We start from the raw sequence: 7,500 nt of genomic DNA, 5'->3' as shown, positions 1-7,500 counted from the left end.
AGCAGTTAGGTAGGTAGGTAGATACGTGTGTGGATAGGTAGGTGGGTGGGTAAGTAACTATATAGGTAGGTAGATGGGTTAGTAGGTGGGTATATGGGTAGGTATGTAGGTAGATAGGTAGGTAGGTAGGTTGGTGGGTCGGTATGTGGGTAGGTATATGGGTATGTGGGTAAGTAGGTAAGTAGATAGGTGGGTAGGTAGGCAGGTGAGTAGGTAGGTAGGTAGGTAGGTATGGTCGGTAGGTAGATAGGTAGGAAAGAAGGTATGAAAATAAGTACGTAGGTATGTCGGTAGTTAAGTAGGTAAACAGGCAAATAGGTAAGAGGGTAGGCTGGAAGGTGCATGGGCAGGAATATAGGTAGGTAGAGTGGAAGATAAGTTGGTAGAAAGGTAAGCAGATAGATAGGTAGGTACGAAGGTAGAAAGGGAGATAAGTGGGCAGGTCAGCGGACAGGTCCTGTAAAGGTTTCGATAATTCAGACTTTAATTCCTGTTCACCTCGCGAGGACCAAGAGGCCTCGCGACTTCGGAGGCGGCGGGAATGGTTGAACGTCAAGGGAATCCCCTTCTAGTCGATCTACGCCTTCCTTCCCTCCCTCCCCACCCTCATCCTAGTTGCTCCTCGCCCCTCCCTTGCTCCCCACACCTTCCCTTCCCTTAGAGTCCCAGTGGTTCTTAACCCCTGGGTCGCGACCCAAATTTGGGTCGCCAAGCCATTTTATTGGGTCGCTAAGGGTTTGCAGAAAATAATTATTTTTCCACTACAAATATATTATAATTATATACTGTATTTTTTTCATATATCACTGTTAATTATATGTGCTACTTGTATTAATAAACATCCCAGCATGTAATTTTGTTTCTGTAACCCGCTTTTAAAAGCATAATCATATTACTTATAAAGACAATTCGTATATCTATGTAGGCTTGGGTCGCGATGCTTGATTTGTGCAAAATTTTGGGTCGCTGCCAAAAAAGGTTAAGAACCACTGCGGCTTAGACACTCATTAAGCAACCTCACTAGACAGCCCACTATAACTGTTCCTCCTATTGAAAGACACGTCACGTTATACCCATCTGCCTTACCAGCTTTCATCACTTTCAATGCTCTTTGTATCTCATCTTTTTGTATATCTCTGTCGTTTTCTCCTCCTATGACGGCCATTTTCTTATCGTCTCTCAATGCCACAGTCAACCCTTCCCTAACATATCCCTGAAATACGACCTATCTTCCCGTTATCGCCTTTTCTTCTGTTAACAAACAAGCGGGTGGTGCACCACGGTGTTTGTTTGGATTGTGATGCAAAATACATAGAGAAGATGCAAAAGAAACTCACAACCAGGTTGGAGTTAACGCAAACGGGCGGTCAGACGCAAAGACAGCATCAGGCGCTACCTCCACAGTACATAGATCGGGATGGGACGAAGATCTTGCATAGAGAAGACAACTCCAAGAAGGAGAGACTCCTCTTGGAAGACAACACCAACAGATGCATAGACACAAACCTAATCGACACAGGAACGAGGAACACGACATCTTTGAGCTAATTCTGATAAAAAGTACATGTATATATACTTTATTTATTTAATTTTGTATTTAATGAATGATAGGCACGGGGCATAAGAGGAACACGGCACGCCACGGGCGTGCAGCTCCTGCCCTAAAAAAAACTATGTAAATATATATATATCTATATATATAGATATATATATTTATATATATTTATATATATATATATATATATATATATATATATATATATATATATATATATATGTATATATACGTGTGTGATATATATACGTGTGTGTGTGTGTGTGTGTAACATGTGCTCACTGGAACCCACGATATCCTTGAGGACGGTCCGAGGATTCAGGTCGAAATGTCAGGTAATAAACCTCAGACATAATGTGTGTGTGTGTGTGTGTGTGTGTGTGTGTGTGTGTGTGTGTGTGTGTGTGTGTGTGTGTGTGTGTGTGTGTGTGTGTGTGTGTGTGTGTGTGTGTGTGTGTGTGTACGTGTGCGTGGGCTTTAGTTACAGACAGCTCCGCTATGGCCCGAAATGTATTTTTCTCTTCTCCTTTGCCTTTGCATTCCATTTCACACCATCTGGATCGATGAGAGAAACTCCTGGAAGAACCCCAAACCCCTTGGTTACGTCATATCGCACGAAACCCTCTTCCAGTTGTTGAGCAGCATCCCACGAACCGCCCTCGGCGAGCAGCTCACGGACAACCTCACGCAGACGGGCGTGGCTGGTGGCACAGGTAAAGACGAGGAGGCCCCGGGCGACGAAGTAGGAGAAGGGACGGGTCCCCCGGCGGGCCCTCGCGAGGGCACGGTGCTCGGGCTCCACCCACAGGGTCAAGGACGGTCCACATCTTCTGCTCCTCCTCCGTTGAGACCTTGGGATCACCCCGAAAACCCTTTCTTCCCGCTCACCCTGCTTCCCCGTTGCCCCGCCCTCCATAGCTATGGTCGCCTCCTTCTCCTCCTGCTTCTCCTCTTCCTCCGCTTTCCTCTTCTTGCTCCTCTCTTTATTTCCTTTCGTCCTCTTAGTCTTATGCCTTGCCTTCCTGTCCATCTCTTCTTCCTTCTCTCTCCCTTTTCTCCTCATCCTCTTCTTTCTCCTCCCCTTTCTCTCGCCTCTTGTCTTCCTACTTCTTATCATGTACCTATTCCCTTTTCTATTTCTAACCTTTCTTCGTCTCTTTATATTCTCTTGCTTCTTCCTTCTTCCTAATCTTCTTCCTTTCAATCATTTGCCTGACCTTTGCCTTCTCCTTATAATTAATCCTTTTTTCTTTGCTTTAGTAAAGTGTTTTTTCATATGTCAAACTATAATTTTTTGTGACTGAACTTTTAATATATTCTCACCTCTAAACACATGTCCCTGCAGGTTCAGAACCTCTATGGGAGAAATAGATGAAAAAGGTCCCGAAGGACTTGCAATCTCTTGTTACTTCTATAGGAGAACATTGGGTGACTATGTTGAAGCTACACGAGGTTTCCCTCCTCATCCTTTAGGGATTGACTTCTCTCCGTCCCACGATATCCCAACTGATGTTTTCCAGCTCTTCTCCTAACCCTTTCCAATTGGTGGTCTTCTGAGAGAGTTCCCACGTTATAGGTATAGATTCTCGTATTCTTAGGGTTGCTTCATACCTGGTATCCTTTGACAATGCTCACTTGCATTGGGTGCCACGCTGCCCTAAGTACATGATGCAATGTGGTTGGCTTTTTAGGTGTTGATGGTCCAACAGGAGCGCCCGTGATAATACTGAGCGTACTATAATCGTACATGCTTGATTGAAATGTTGTAGAAGCGCAAGTTGTAGCTCACAAGTTCAGGTGAAATACGTTTATAATGCCACCTTACTCGGCTCATGGGTTTAGAAACCCACTCGTCATTATAACGGTACCTTACATATCTTTGAGGAATTTTCCTGTTCAGAGGGCTCCTGTGACTCGGAGTTTGAGCTGTACTTCGTCATATTTTTCTTACAAGACCTGGTCGACAGGGACGACCTTGGCCTGTGATTTCCATCCCTTTGTCGACAGGACTCTTGTGGCCAAAGGTACTCGCGGCAGGAAAGGGAGTGTATCAACGTCTTACGAAATTGTAAACTTTGTTTTAAGTCTGCAAATTGGCACGGTGGTAGGTAAATACAATCTTCATAATTGTCCCAAATAATCACCCTCACCATTGCCAGTGTGTGTGTGTGTTTGTGTGTGTGTGTGTGTGTGTGTGTGTGTGTGTGTGTGTGTGTGTGTGTGTGTATCTACCAAGTTGTATTTACCTAGTTGTATTTTGCGTGAGAAGAGCTATGCTCGTAGGGACCCGCATTTACATCTTTCCGTATCCAGTTCCCATGTATCTATCACTCTATGTGGAAAGCTATTCTTTTTCACATCTCTTCTGTAACTGTCCTTCTTAAGTTTCTTCTTGTGTCCCCTTGTATTTCTAATGTCCCATTTAAGTAGATCATCCCTGTCAAAGATTTCCATCCCTTTCATAATTCTATATATGGATATCAAATCGCCTTTCTCTTCTTTGCTCCATAGTTAATATTTTTAGTTTTTCTAATCTTTGTTCATATGTCGGCATACTAAGTGTTGGTGCCATCTTTGTTAATGCTCTTTGAATTCTTTCTAGTTTCTTTATGATTTTTTTTTTTGTACTGGGTGACCACAGTAACGCTGCATACTCTAATTTTGGTCTTATCAGTGTAATTAGGATTTTCTTCACCATCTCCTCGTCCATGTAGTCAAAGGCCACTTTCATTGATCTTATTATTAAGTCGTAGGTTTCTCTAACTATTTTATTTACATGTTGTCTGGAGTCATGTCTAGGTCTCTTTCTGAATTTACATTTGTAACTTCTTTTGTTCCAATTTTGTATTTGGCGGATATTCTATTTTTGCTTTTTCCAAATTCCATTATACTACATTTTTTAATGTTGAAATTCACTTCATTCTTTTTACTCCAGTTCCAGACTTTGTACAGATCTCCCTGAAAAGATTTAGTCTCCTTCGTTACTCACTTTCTTCAATAGTTTTGCATCATCTGAAAAGAAGTTTATGTAGCATTTAATTCCTTCATCCGTGTAATTTATATAAATAACAAACATTATCGGAGCCAGTACAGAGCCTTAGGGTACTCCACTTATGTCTAACCATTTTGAGTTCTTTTCTCTAAGTGTGTGTGTGTGTGTGTGTGTGTCTGTCTGTGTGTGTTCCTATTTGTTATGCTTTTGTACACAAACACAGTCTCCATTTTTTCTCAACTTCGCTTTTCATTCCACCCTCGAATGTTTTGTTTCCTTGTGCCTCCCCCTCCCCTCCCCCTTCCTCCCTCCCCTCCCCTTCTGGTGTGAGTTTCAAGGCTGTAACACTTCTTACTTTCATCCTTCAGGCAAACGACGCACTAAAACTGGGTTTTGCTTACCTCAGTCTATTATGTCATATTACGCGCACACACACACACACGCACACGCACATACACGATCCAGTTCTAAATTGAGGAAAACAGCCTAGTTATTTAAGATTGATAATAGGGAGAAAAAAGAAAACAATGAATTACTGATCTGAAATAAGTGGTATATCAGTGTATTTGATAACAGAATACTACAAAGCGATGAATCGAAAGGTAAGTGAAATATTAGATTGGGAAGTAGTTCAAAATCATGGCGACTGAAGATGAAGGAAATTGTAAATTGGTTATTGGCATGGAACAGAATGAGATAATTACAGGAACTTTGTATAAAACTGAACCAAGTAAATTATTTTAACCAAAGACGAAAAGGGTAACCACGAACGGGATAAAATATTAAGATTAAAAACGAAACTTTACGAAACAAATGACTGACTAAACGGCCCAAATAGACGATTTGAAGAATAGATTGAGTGAGATGACATTATCAAAGGAAAATGAAAAAACGTTAGAGAAACCAAACAAGGACAGAAAGTGTAAATAAAAGGAATGGGAATAATTATATTTACGAAAAATTATGGAACAACAAAAAGAAGTTAAAGGAAAATGGGGATATGACAAAGACACTTAAGAGCAAAGTTGATAAGAACAGAGGAACGTTGATAACAGCAGAGGATAGTTGATAGGAGTAGAGAAACGTTGATACGAGCAATGTGATAAAAGTAGAGAAACGTTGATAAGAGTAGAGGAACGTTGATAAGAGCAGAGGAACTTTAATAAGAGTAGAGGAACGGTGATAAGAGCAGAGGAACGTTGATAAGAGAAATAGCATAAACATAAAAACGTGTAATAGTGTTGGGATGACGAGAGAATAATTTACTGGTAAAAGAAAAAAGAAAAAAAAAAAAGACAAATAAAAGAAAGACCGAAATTAAATGAAACAGCACAAGCAGTAATGATATTCATAATGGTTTCCCCATATCACCAAGCTGCAGACAAACAGATAAAGAAAATAGACGAATAGATATGAAAAAAAAAAAAAAATGAATATAGATGAGTGCCGACAAGTTAATACTACCTTTTATGGATGTAAAGGGAATCATTTAATTTCCACAAGGACTGTAAGCCCAAACTTTACTTACTAGCACATGTAGCTGCGTATTTGTAGTACTACACTCTTTGTGACGTCATCAAAATTCCATTTTCAATTGCATGTTATCCCCCTCCCCCTCCCTCTCCCTCTCGCTTCCCTTCCTCCGGCTTCCTGATCCCCTCCGTCCCCTCCCTCCTCCTCCTCCTCCTCCTCCTCCTCCGGCAAGGTCCCCGGGGCCACACCCAGGACGCACATCTCCTCCTCTCCCTCCTCCTCCTCTTCCTCCTCTCCCTCCTCCTCGTCCTCCTCCCGAAGCGTGACCTTCCTGTGGCGTCACAGGTCCTGACCATAGAGATCACTAGTGACCGTCACTTGCCTTGTCAATCTAGGGTAAAGGCGGTGGCTCCGGCCGTAGGCATTTTTTTTTTTTTTTTTTCGTCGAACAGCCTCTGCTATTTTCTTCATACTTTCACATGCCCTCCTGTCTTCACGCCTAAACCATCTTAATATTCTCGACCAATAATTTCTTCATTACTGTGTTTCTAAGAATATAATTTCTATCCGCATCAGCTCATGCCCCTCACACACATACAATAAACTTTCACAACACTGTGAAAAATGTCCATAGAATTGCCACAGGAGACGGGAAAAATAAAGTAAATAAAGTCCCCCAAGAAATGACTGATAAAAGAGATCCAAACCTAAAAAAATATAAGATTGTGTATTCAATCCTGGATAGAATACAGGTTATTATTTTTTCACGAGAAAGAGCATTTGATTGTGAATCAAACACACTTATCCTTATGTCATCTATTGCCGTCGTTCGTCAGTTCTGACAAGATTAATTTTTTTTCAAGTACTTTGTTGGCGAAAGAGAGGGAAAGGGAACTGGCGACGAGCAAGTCAGCAAATGCATTATGGGAGGACAAACCATTTATTAGGAAAACGTTTTGCTTGTTCGAGCTGTATCAAATATTGATAACGTTAGAATAATAAAAACGTTGTACTACTAATAAATACTTCGTCATCATGACAAATTTCGGTGATCTACTTTGTCCTAATTTCTATTGAATGACAATTCCGAATTGGCTCTTCGAACTGAAAACTGTCAAGATACAAGTTAAGAGGGGCAAAGTTCAGAGTCGAGGAAAATCCTCGACGGAATGTAGCGGAAGGAATTTAGAAAGACAGGATTATTGTAATAATGGACTGTGGTTTACCAGCGCTTCTATCCTCGTGGAAAATTCGGGGCCGCTGTCTTGCGCAGAGAAACAAGAGACGTGTGAAAGGAACTGGACACCTTTCTAACTAATCGCAACACAAATGTGGAAAAGATCGAAAGGCCTGATTTAACAGTAGATACGGAACAGAGAGAGAGAGAGAGAGAGAGAGAGAGAGAGAGAGAGAGAGAGAGAGAGAGAGAGATATCACGGAAAAGGTTGATAAAGAGAAGAACCAATCAATCAAGAGAGGA

This window comes from Oratosquilla oratoria, chromosome 18 (assembly GCF_046742065.1).
Source record: "Oratosquilla oratoria isolate Oo_2021 chromosome 18, ASM4674206v1, whole genome shotgun sequence".
NCBI lineage: Eukaryota > Metazoa > Arthropoda > Malacostraca > Stomatopoda > Squillidae > Oratosquilla > Oratosquilla oratoria.
This window is presented reverse-complemented; position numbering follows the sequence as displayed.